The following is an 11,865-nucleotide window of genomic DNA, read 5'->3' on the forward strand; positions in this document are numbered from 1 at the left end:
GAGAAGAGAAGGAAAGAAGGAAGGTCATATTGTAAATCTAGAATGAGAAATGTGAATTGAGTTTACAACTTTAAACTCTCTTTATCAACATAAATTGTGTTACTAATTCTGTCTTTATAATTTGGGGCATTTTGTAATTTTATGACCTGCCTAAATGCTTAAAGGTATTTCTTGCTAAACACACACACACACACACACACACACACACACACACACTAATTCTTGTCACTTCTTCTGTCCTTTGTGAATACATTTCAAAGATTCATGTCCTAAACAATAATAAAAAGCAGAATCATTATATTCAGAGAAATGCAGATACAGCTTAATTAATGTATCTCTCAGGAATAAAGCATTTTTTGGAGGAAACCTTTGTAAAAATAACAACGAACCTTCCCATCACTAAGTAGTGAGAGGAGGAAGACATGTGAGGGTTGGAGGTTGAAGGGGGCTGTATTAGTTTCTCATTGCTGAATTTCTGGGGGTAAGAAGTAGCATCTAGGCACTTCCCTGGAACCTCTGCAATGCCTGGCCGGTGGCCTCAGGGGTCTGGTGGCCATGCCAGAGCAAACCTAACTTGCTCAGATCCAGGGCTGCTTAAATGCCACTACGCAGTTCCTTTGGCAGCAAGTGACAATGGGAAAAAAGAAAAAAAAAGATGTAGCATGTGAGGTATGATTTGGCATAGGGATGATGTTACTTACTGAAATGTCTGCCATTCTATAACAGTTGCATGGGCAACTGTGATGATGGTGCCCAAGGCTATAGCCGATAACCCAAAAGAAGTGTAATTGGTGGCCTTGGAGTGACAGCCATATTGGCTTAGTTAGGAGTCAGGTGTGAGCAGGGCAGAATCTAGGAATCACAATGCAATTATAGAATTTTACTTGGGACTCAGGAGACCTGGTTTTCCTCTGGGTTCTGTCACCAACCAATTATGTAGCCTTAGGTAATTTGCCAATCACTCAAGGCAGCAATTGTCATATCGCCAAAGTGAGGGTGTGGAAATAAATGTTCTCTAATATCTTTCCTAGCTCTAAAGGTCTGTGATATTATTGATGTATTCTCATTCCTTATATTGTTCCTACCACTTAGGAAATTTAAAGTTTTAATAATGAAAAACATTTTAAGCATAGTGAAAAGCAGAAAAAGTATAATAATAATCCTCTAAATACTCCTCACCTACATTCAATTAGTGCTGTAATTATTAACATTTTTCTATATTTTCTTTATCTATATTTTCTTAGTTTTAAAAATTATGAAAATTGACATTTACCTCTAAATAATGACACTTGCCTACCTAATCACAATACATAATATCACAACAAACAAATTTTTTTAAAAAAATTTGTGACATTGCCTAATACCTAGTCTTCAGTTAAATATCCCCCTATTGTCCCCCAGATATTCTTCAACCTTTGGTTTGGTTGAACCATTTAAGGGCCACACATTTCATTGGGTTTTTATGCTTTACAATGCTCTTTTAATACAAAGCAATGTCCTCTACCTTTTTTTATGACATTAATTTCTTGAAGAAAATATAGTTTTTAATGACAAATAAGCTATTAGCCTGCATTCTCTTCATTAGTACAGGTGCAATATTATGCTGCCTTGGATTGGTTTGTAAGCACCATTTAATGCAAAGTCCCCTCTCCAATAACACTATTCTCAGTAAGAAACAGAGCAAAACTGACATCTTCGGCTCAGATAGCTGTAACTCAGTGCAACCAGCTGCTGTCCCCAGATTCTGGGGTCACAATTCTTCAGGGAGTCAGACTGGGGTGCAAGGTCAGTGGCTGATAACTGCAAAAGGAGACAGAAAGAAAATGTTTTCCTTGCTGAATGGGGAGAAATTTAATGAACGTTAAATCTGCAACATCACTTAAAGTAGCTTCTGTTTTATTACATACAAGCTTCGAGTTTCTTCAGTCCTCTGAGAATACTTAAAACCATTTGGCTACTTTTTCATGACAAAAGCTATAATTTTTAATATGCTTCTTTAGGATATTTTAACCAAAGACTATATGTTGTTGTTTTTTATTTTATTGACCACAAGTAAGATGAGATTTGGGGGAATTTTAAATGTTGATCAAACAATTTGGAATGAAGCTGCTCATTATACAAGATTAATAACACCTTATGACAATGCTATTTGCAATACAGTTCGTAACTCCCATATTTTGGCTTTTGCTATCAATCAAACATTTGAATCTTTAGTGTAGCTCACATCCTTCTTTGTTCTCTTCCTAAAATTTATATAGCCTTTATCTCCACAAGTAGTGCCCCGGTTATGACTTCATCATCTAAACAGCTGACCTCCCAGAGTTGTGGTTAACCAAGAGAGCAGGATGGTTTTTAAATTCAGTTATGCCTTTAAAAACTTGATGAAAATAGCTAAATATAAACAGTAATAAGTATTAGTCTTATTTATTTATCTTTATTTAAAAAGTAGTATAGACATATTATATACAGTTAATAATTACAGCACAAGTATAGGTGCAGAAAAGGACCATCAATAATCTGATTATTGCCCAGGCAGTTTTGCTTAGTGGTTGGAGAGTCAGCCCATCTATTTCAAAGGGTCTCGAGTTTGATTCCAGTCAAGGGCATGTACCTTGGTTGCAGGCTTGACCCCAGCCCCGGTCAGGGAGCGAGCAGGAGGCAACCAATCAATATGTCTCTCTCACATTGATATTTATCTCTCTGTGTTTCTCCCCGTCCCTTCTACTCTTCCTGAAAATCAATGGAAAAAATATCCTTGGGTGAGGATTAACAAAAAACAACACAACAACAAAATAACCTGATCATCTAAAGTTATTGCTGTTAAAATAGTAACATATTTTGTTCTAATTTTTGTGCATTGAAAATGCTTATATGTAAAAATGCATTATATATATATATATATATATATATATATATATATATATATATATTATTGTAAGCCTCTAGGTGCCAGCACTGTCATAGGTATTTGTGAGAGTTAGTTGTGCTATCTATATATGTAAAAGCCCAGTGGCCAGAATGGCGGAACCACCAGAATGACCAGTGGCTATGACATGCACTGTGGGGGTCAACCAGCCTGATCCTGGCCCCAATCAGTCCCCCCACCCTGGCTGGCCTGGCCCCTGATTGGCCCCCAACACCCCAATCAGGGGCGGGGCTGGCTGGCCAACCACCTACAGCCCTCCTCCCTGCTGGCCTGACCCAATGGACCCCCATTGGGGCAGGCCAGCTGGACCCCACCTGTGCATGAATTCGTGCACTGAGCCTCTAGTTTTCCAATATTTCTGGTTTTCCTTCTTTTGCACATGTGGTAGGATTGCAATTCTTTGTCCTTTGAAATTAGGCGTAGCCATGAGACATTCCAGAAAGAAACTTAAGATCAGGTATGTGATTTGCTAAGTTCCTTCCCTCTGCCATGATGGCAGGTGATGTTCCAGCAGCTCCGTCAGCCAGAGTGTCTAGTGAAGGATGATCTGGAGCTCAACACCCAGCCAGCCCCTGATGGACTTGAAATGTGAGCAAGACATAAAATGTTGCTGTTTCAAGCCACTGGGAATTTGAGGCTGTTTTTTACTGTAATATCTTAATTGCTAAAGTTTTTACATATATTATCTAGTCTAATCATCAGAGTGACCCTAAGAAGTGGCTGTTACTATCCCCATTTAACAGATGAGGAAATTGAGGCTCACAAAGGTTAAACAACCTCTGTATGTCACATAGTGAATGAATGGTGGAGCCAGAATTACACACAGGTCTTTGTGACACCCCCGCCCACCTACCCCAGATCTGCTCTTAATATACCATGACTGTAACTTTTTTTTTCATTTTATTTTTAAAAAAGCTTTAAACATATTTATATATTGTAGAATATTCTACCATGTAAGTGCTCCATGATCTGTTCATATGTTCTCCAATTGTGGGGCATTTACATTTTCTAATGTTTTGCTAGTAAATGAATGTTGTAACAAACAGTTTGTACAAAATATTTTGCCTGAACTTTCTCCTGGGAGGTTGGATGCAACTAAGGCTCAGGTTTCAGGAGCCAGCGGGTGAAAGTGGGAATAGAACAAGTCTTATAGCCCCTGGTCCTGGCACCAGGAGACTGCTGCCAAGGGCAAACTAGAATGAAGAATCAAATAGGCTGCCAAAAAGGTTGAGGAGAAGTAAAACCAGAGGAGCTACAAATGGACTTGGTGAGACAAACCAAGTGCAGGAGAAAAGATAATCAGTGGATCTTGGAGGCATTGTCTAAAGTGCTGAAATAGACAGAACATTTGCATATGAGTAGCTACCAGCATTTATTTAGCACTCACTGTGTGTTAGTCCTGGTCTTAGCCCATTCAGGCTGCTATAACAAAACGCCACAGAGTGAGGGGCTTAAACAACATACATTTACTTCTCACTGTTCAGGAGTCTGGGAAGTCCAAGGTCAAGGTGCAGGCAGATCTGGTGGCCTGCTTCCTGGTTTGCAGATGGCTGTCTTCTTGCCGCATCTTCACATGGAGAGAGAACTTGTTTCTCTTCCTCTTTTTATAAGGGCATTGAGCCCACCCTGATGGCCCCACCCTCATTATGTAATCCAGCCCTGATTAAACTTCTGGAAAAGGAGTCCTGCAGCATCTACTCCTTTGAAGTAGAATAACAGATCCCCAAGAGGTGCATGTTTGTAATGCTCTATTTTGATTAAATGTTTTGGTTAAAGGTTTCTATTGTTTTGTCTGTTGTTTTTATGTAAATATAAAGGGTTACTACTACTACTATTACTAGGAGTTGAACCTCTGTGGAAAGTTTTCTGGGAAACCAGTGATAGATGAAGAGAAAGATTACTGAGAAGAAGCAAAAATGCAAGAGGAATCACCTATAATGAGGTAGAGACAATAAGTGCTAAAGTTGGACACACAGGGCAAAAATAAAACAGAATTAAATCTTGAAAATTCCTCAAAGTACCCATAAATATGTTTGCAGAGTTTGGGGCTTTTAACCCAGTAGAATAATACAGTAATAAATAGTGTATGTATTAACATGTGGTATATAAAAACACATAAAATGTAATCTTGGTATTATAAGTTGCACATTTAAATTTTTTTTCTCTTTAAAAATGCCAAGTAGCCCAGATGGCATGATTCAGTGGTTGAGTGTCAACTCATGAACCAGGAGGTATGGTTCGATTCCCAGTCAGGGACATGTAGGAGGCACACATGTGCGTACAACTTCAGCAGCATCCCATAAATGTTGGTATATAGATAGTGTTCTTATTATCATTATAATCTAAATAGTGTGTCATAGTGGTATTGACCTCTTCAACCGGCCCCAGAGTTATTTAGAACACTGCCTTTTAATGTCCAGGAGACATTTGAGAATATTTTTGTATGATTTTTTTGTTATTAAGTTAAATTGTGTTATTTTATAGTTGGAGATTGTAACCTGTAAAATTTCTATCCCTCTATCTTTGCTTTTTTCTCAAGCTTGTCATTTACAGATTAGATCTCTTCAGTATCTGCTCAACTATTACACTGAATCTTTGAATTCAGAATTATAATTTTCATCACAATTCTCTTTCCTGATCTCAAATAATTTTTATGAGCACCGGCTTTAATCTCATATTTGCAATGCCCTTTGAAAACCAAGAACAAATTACACAATTTCTTTAAAATGCCACAGTTTCTGATAATAACTGTGGATTTCAGAAAATGTTTGTTCCTCTTCTTATGAAATATGATGGTTTCAATGGCTTTCTGCTTATTCTCCCTTCCAGAGGAAGGTCTGGGTTTTCTCCAGCTTGTCTTTCTAGAGTTAGGGTTTTGTGGCTCTCTCTCTCTCTCTTTTTCTTTATCTGTGTGTGTGTGTGTGTGTGTGTGTGTGTGTGTGTGAGCTTTATATAAGAGCGGGTGGCTCTATCTCTTTCTCAGTCTTTGTCTAGGGGATGGGAGGCAGGACAGATCAGCTTTTCGCTGGTCTGCCTTACGGCAATTCCTTGCTGCCAGGACTCCAGCCCCTCTTCAAGGCCAGTCCTTGTACAGCATCTGGAAGCCTGAGCCAGGGCTACAAGGCGACTCAGCAGGGACCCTCCTTCCCTGTGCTGATCCCCAGGGGTGCACTTCTTCTGATACTTGTCCTTGATGTGTAGCTTCTGTTCGGCTCCAGCTTGGTAGAACGTCCCATAGGAGCTGATAGAGTGAAAATGTTCCACCCAGCTATTCAGTATTACACTGAATATTAAATATTGGAGGTAATTCATCCCCCTCTCTCTGCTCTTGACCCCACAACCCAGCAATCCTTATTCTTACTCCTTTGCATCCTAGGATTTTATTTTATTTATTTATTTATTTGTTTGTTTATTTATTCATTTATTTTGCATCCTAGGATTTTAATGCAATTTTGCTGGTTTCTCCTCCACTTACTTTCTGAGCAGATAGCACAGTAGTAGATGGTTCTTCCTTTTCATTTAATCCCATCTCACTATATTTAAATGGTTTCTTTTTTAAATATATATATTTTATATATATATTTTTATTTCAGAGAGGAAGGGAGAGGGGGAAAGAGAGAAACATCAATGATGAGAGAGAATCATTAATTGGCTGCCTCTTGCATGCCCCCTACTGGGGATCCAGCCCACAGCCCGACATGTGCCCTGACCTGGAATCAAATCATGACCTTCTGGCCCATAGGTCGATGCTCAACTACTGAGCCACACAGGCCAGGCAGCCAGGCTGGGCTCTAAATTATTTCTTCATTGCTTCTGGCATACACATGATCTTTCCTTGAATTGCAGCACTGAATGTCTTTTCATATATTTATAATCATTTCAGTAGGAATTTGATGTTTGTACACATATCATCTTGCCTGGTCTCCAACTTGCTTCTGAATGCTTCCTACTGAGCTTCATACATACCTCTCACTACACAGCACCGAGCAGGCTATAGATTTTCTTACATTGTACACAGTGTAACCAGTGCTTTGCATATCAGTGAAATGTTCTAAACATTGGGAAAATTGAATTGAATTCCAATGCATTCCCCTCATTTTTTCACTCCCAAACCCAGGCTTTAAATATCAATATTTTTGCTGGAAAGGATTCTTCTAAAATATGAACTGAGTCTCCAATTTTCTTTTTCAGTGTCAGGAATAAAAAGGTAATATGAGCACAGCAGATAAGACAAATTTTCTGTGAGTCATTTAATAAAATAAATGGATTAATAAGCCCTGGTCTGTGTCATTACAAGTGAAATCCTGTGCTTTGTTGTTTTCACACTGAGAGAATTACCCGTGGAAGCCAACAGACAAAAATGAAAACAGCAGCTTGTCTCCCCCTGATGGCTCCTGCCCCCACCTTCATATTCAGTTTGTACCCAAAGAACAAGACAACAGGAGAACACTTTAAATCTCTTCTGAAATGTTCACATAAATGTGGTTCTAATAGCTGTTATAAAGGTCAAGACTAAGCCACTGGATTAGATGAGTGAGTCACCTGTGAAAGCTATGTCTGAAAATGTGAGCTGCCTGAGATGGCGAGGCACATGCAAGATATTTATAATCCATTTTTCTGTTTATTCCTTATTCTCTTCTTAGTGATAGACACAACCACCTGGTCACATAGATTAGTGGCTATGAATCCTGTTTTATCAAGAAGCAGGCAGAAGAGGAAGGGCAGTCCGCTAAGGCTGCTATAATAATGTTCCCCAGACTGGGCGGCTTAAACAACAGATCTATTTTCTCACTGTTCTGCAGAAGTGCTGGCAAGGTTCAGCTCTCGGTGAAGACACTCTCCCTGGCCTTTACATGGTGTCATCACATGGCCTTTCCTCAGTGTGTGTGTTGGAAAGAGAGCAGAGCAGCACCCTTAGGACCTCATTTACTCTTAACTACTTTGTTGTAGGCCCTACTTCCAATTGCATTTGGGGATGAGAGCTTCAACATATGAATTTGGGTGGGGACACAAATTAATTTATAGTAAATAAACTGGGGCCTGAAGGTAAATGTGGAGAAATTTAGACCAGGAATCAGAAAACTCTTTATTTCCCCTAGTTGCTATGTGAATCCGCCAAGTCATTTCACATTCTGAGTCTTAATGATCTCACTGAGGGACTTGCATGAGGAAATCGCAAGGCTCCTGTCAGCTTGGCCCTCCAGGGTTTTATGGTTCCCACTAACATCAGACATGTTCCAGCCTGCCACGGCAGGTCAGTGACCTATACTCCCATAATCATGCTACCCTTCTCCAGCCATGGCTCTTCTGTCCATGGACATCACTGTGTCTAGAATAACTTCCTGTTATCACACTGTTGAATGGGATCCCTCCTTTCATGCGTCTATCCATTCAATTATGCTGTATATTTTTGTCCTTAACTGCTTTGTTCCAGACATCATTTTAGGTGTGGGGTTGTCCCTGTTGTGATGAAGCTAACATCCTAGTGGGAATGCATGAATAAAAGAGACAAACAAACAAATAAACAAACCAATATATGGTGTGTCAAATGTGATAGGTGCTATGGAGAAGAATAAACTGGGGTAAGGGAATAGGATGTCCCAGGAGAATAGAGGACTAGAGGGTTGTTATTTTCCATAAGAGGGTTATGAAAGGGCTTTGTGCAGGTGTGCAGAGGATGTGAACTAGCCAACCGTGCATTAGGAACGCGGCTTCCAGGGGGACAGGGCAGTAAGTGCCTGGAGTGTGCTTAGAGTAGATGGAGAAGAGTGAGCAAGGAGAAGAGTGAAAAGAAATGAAATCAGAAAGGTGGTGGGGACCCGATCATGTGGGGCCCTGAATCTGTCTGCCTTTAAGTTTCCACAGACCTCAAGTAGTTGCCTTTTCTGTTTTGGCCAATATGGAATTTTTATTTGTGGGAAACTGGTTTATTAGAAGCTTACTCCTCTATACTGAAAGTAGAATTCTCTAGATTTATATTTTTAACATGTAAATTGAATCAGTTGCTTAAAACACTTAGACTATTTTTTTTCTGTTTTATTATTTTTAAAAAATCAAAACCTTTCACCATGACTAACACAGGACCTTTCTTATCATCCTAAGCTTGTCTTGGCTACCTTCTCCCCATGCCTCCCTACACTCCAGTAAACCTGGTCACCTGTCACTTCCATGAATCCTCCAAGCTTACCTTCCCTCAGGGCTATTGATACAAAAGGTTTCCCTTTCTGGTTTTGCTTCTTACCCTACAGGTCTTAACTCAAATGTCCTCTTATCAGGTGGCTGATAGTGACACTTACCTAGTACTTACAACAATTCACAATTACTTAATTCATTGGGTGTTTTTGCTTAGTTTGTGTTGGTTTTTTCCTTTTAAACTCTACACTTTATGTGGGCAGGATCTACTTGCTAGCGTTGTCTCTAAGGGTGTGCAACATAACAGATACTCCAAATATTTGCTGAATGGGTAATTGAGGACTAGATGAATTCAGTATCCTATCTTGTTGTCTAAAATAAATGAACTTTCTGTAGGTTTCCTGGTAAAGTAGAGGAGTGAGAGAGTTCTCAGCCCTCATCTTTCCTCACATAATTGCACCATTCAACTTAGTTGATCATTGTTCTTTCTAGACTTAAAAAATTCTTTTAGCCCTGGCTGGTGTGGATCAGTTAGTTGGAGTTCTTTCCAGTGCAACAGGACAGGTTGTGGGTTCGATCCCTGATCAGGGCACATGCGAGAGGCAACCAATCAATATTTCACTCTCACATCGATGTCTCTCTCTCTCCCTCTCTCCCTCTCTTCCTCTCTCCTTCTCTCCCTCTCCATTCCTCTCTCTTTAAAATCAATAAAAGTATGTCCTTGGGTGAAGATTTTTAAAATGTTATTAAAAAAACTTTTTTAAAACATAATTTTATCAATAGTCCTATAACAGATCCAATCTGCTCTTTCCCTATCACCAATAATTTGCATAATTTGGTTCACTTTATACTAATTGTGTAAGAAATATACAATGTTCATAAGTAAATGATTAATAACTAAGTTACTTTTGGATTGGGAATGGAATGTATGTTAACATGTAAATCAAAATGTAATTACTTATTACTGCATTAAAAATTAACAAAAGCCCTAGCTGGTTTGGCTCAGTGGATAAAGTGTTGGACTGCTGAATGAAGGGTCCCGGATTTGATTCCAGTCAAGGACACAAACCTGAGTTGAGGGATCCATCCCCAGTGTGGGGTGTGCAGGAGGCAGCTGATCAATGATTCTCTCTCATCATTGATGTTTTTATCTCTCTCTCCTGCTCCCTTTCTCTCTGAAATAAATAAAAATATGTGTTTTTTTTAAATTAACAAAAATTGTTTTCTTGACAATGGATTAAAGAAAGGACTCTTATTTTTATATTTTTACATGATGAGACAAAAGAGGGTTTTAAGCTTCTGTGTCCAACTTATTTTTTAAAATAACATAGCTATTTTAGTTATATAGTAATATATAGTGCTACTGGGGGGGGGGTGTCCCTCAGTCTGGCCTGTGCCCTCTCGCAGTCTGGGTCCCCTCAAGGGATGTCCACCTGCTGGCTTAAGCCCGCTTCCCGGGGGATTAGGCCTAAGCTGGCAGTCAGACATCCCTATGGCAGCCCAGGAGCCCTTGGGGGATGTCCACTTGCCAGCGGGGAGCAGGCCTAAGGTGCAGTCAGACATCCTTAGCGCTGCTGAGGAGGTAGGAGAGGCTCCCACCACCAGCGCTGCACTGGCAGCCATCAGCCTGGCTTGTGGCTGAGCAGAGCTCCCCCTGTGGGATCACACTGACCACCAGGGGGCATCTCCTGCATTGAGCATCTGCCCCCTAGTGGTCAGTGTGTGTCATAGTGACCAGTCATTCCCAGTTGTTCTGCTATTAGGGTTAATTTGTATATTACCCTTTTATTATATAGGATAGAAGCCTGGTGCATGGATGGGGGTTGGCCAGTTTGCCCTGAAGGGTGTCCTGGATAGGGGTGGGGGTCCCGCTGGGGTGCCTGGCCAGTCTGGGTGAGGGGCTGAGGGCTGTTTTCAGGCTGGCCATGCCCACAGGCTGGAAGCAGATATCTGGGATTTATTTATCTTCTATAATTGAAATTTTGTAGCCTTTAGCAGAGCTCAGAGCCTGGCCAAGGCAGGTGGGGAGCTTGACTTCCTCCATCACTGGGGGCAACGCGAGCCTCCTGCTCGCTACAGCTCTGTGGCCGCACCATCTTTGTGATGGAGTGAGGGTTAATTTGCATATTACTCTTTTATTAGATAGGATTTTTATATCAAACAAATGTGTAGTCAATTTAAATATATTTATTATTATATTTTCTATTTTTATTTTTAAAAATAGTTCATAAATATTTATCTGCTGTATAAGATCAATGTATGTTGAGATCTGCTGCAAAATTAACTTATAATTTATATGTCACAGTCCTGGTGAAGATCAATTTGAGATACGGTTGCAGAATTGTTATCATTTTTATTCTTCTAACTTGAATTTTGCCAATACCCTCTACATGCTTTCTTTAACAAATGTCCCATCATGGATGCAAAGGAAAAAGGACTACCACTAAAAGGAATTCAAAACCATCATTGCTAGTGGGACTCAAATGAGTAATAAACTAAGTGAGACATGAGTTTGTTCACTTTGAAATTTACCAACCACAGCACACCTGTTCACTGGATATGAAGTGAGAAGTTAGCAAATTGTCCTTTTTAAGAGGGAAAATATTTTAAATCATTGATTTATTTATTGGTTAGTTTTGGATTTTTTTATTCTATTAACCAACTGATAAAAATTAGGAAGGAACAGGTGCCATTGTGTATGACATGAACCTTCTAGAACCGCTCCATTTAATCCCCAAGTATTCTCTAGCCAACTGCTGGGTGGAGTCACCAGCATTGAAGAGAGGCCAGTGAAGGGAGTTAAGTGG

General features: G+C 39.8%; 1 non-coding gene across 1 annotated transcript; it reads left to right on the top strand.

Annotated features, from left to right (window-relative positions):
• Positions 1-499: 499 nt before the first annotated feature.
• LOC118659511 lies at positions 500-636 on the top strand. Its single transcript, XR_004968615.1, has one exon. It is a non-coding gene; the product is annotated as a small nucleolar RNA SNORA76 (small nucleolar RNA).
• The last annotated feature ends 11,229 nt before the right edge of the window (positions 637-11,865 follow it).

Source organism: Myotis myotis, unplaced genomic scaffold (genome assembly GCF_014108235.1).
Source record: "Myotis myotis isolate mMyoMyo1 unplaced genomic scaffold, mMyoMyo1.p scaffold_m19_p_6, whole genome shotgun sequence".
NCBI lineage: Eukaryota > Metazoa > Chordata > Mammalia > Chiroptera > Vespertilionidae > Myotis > Myotis myotis.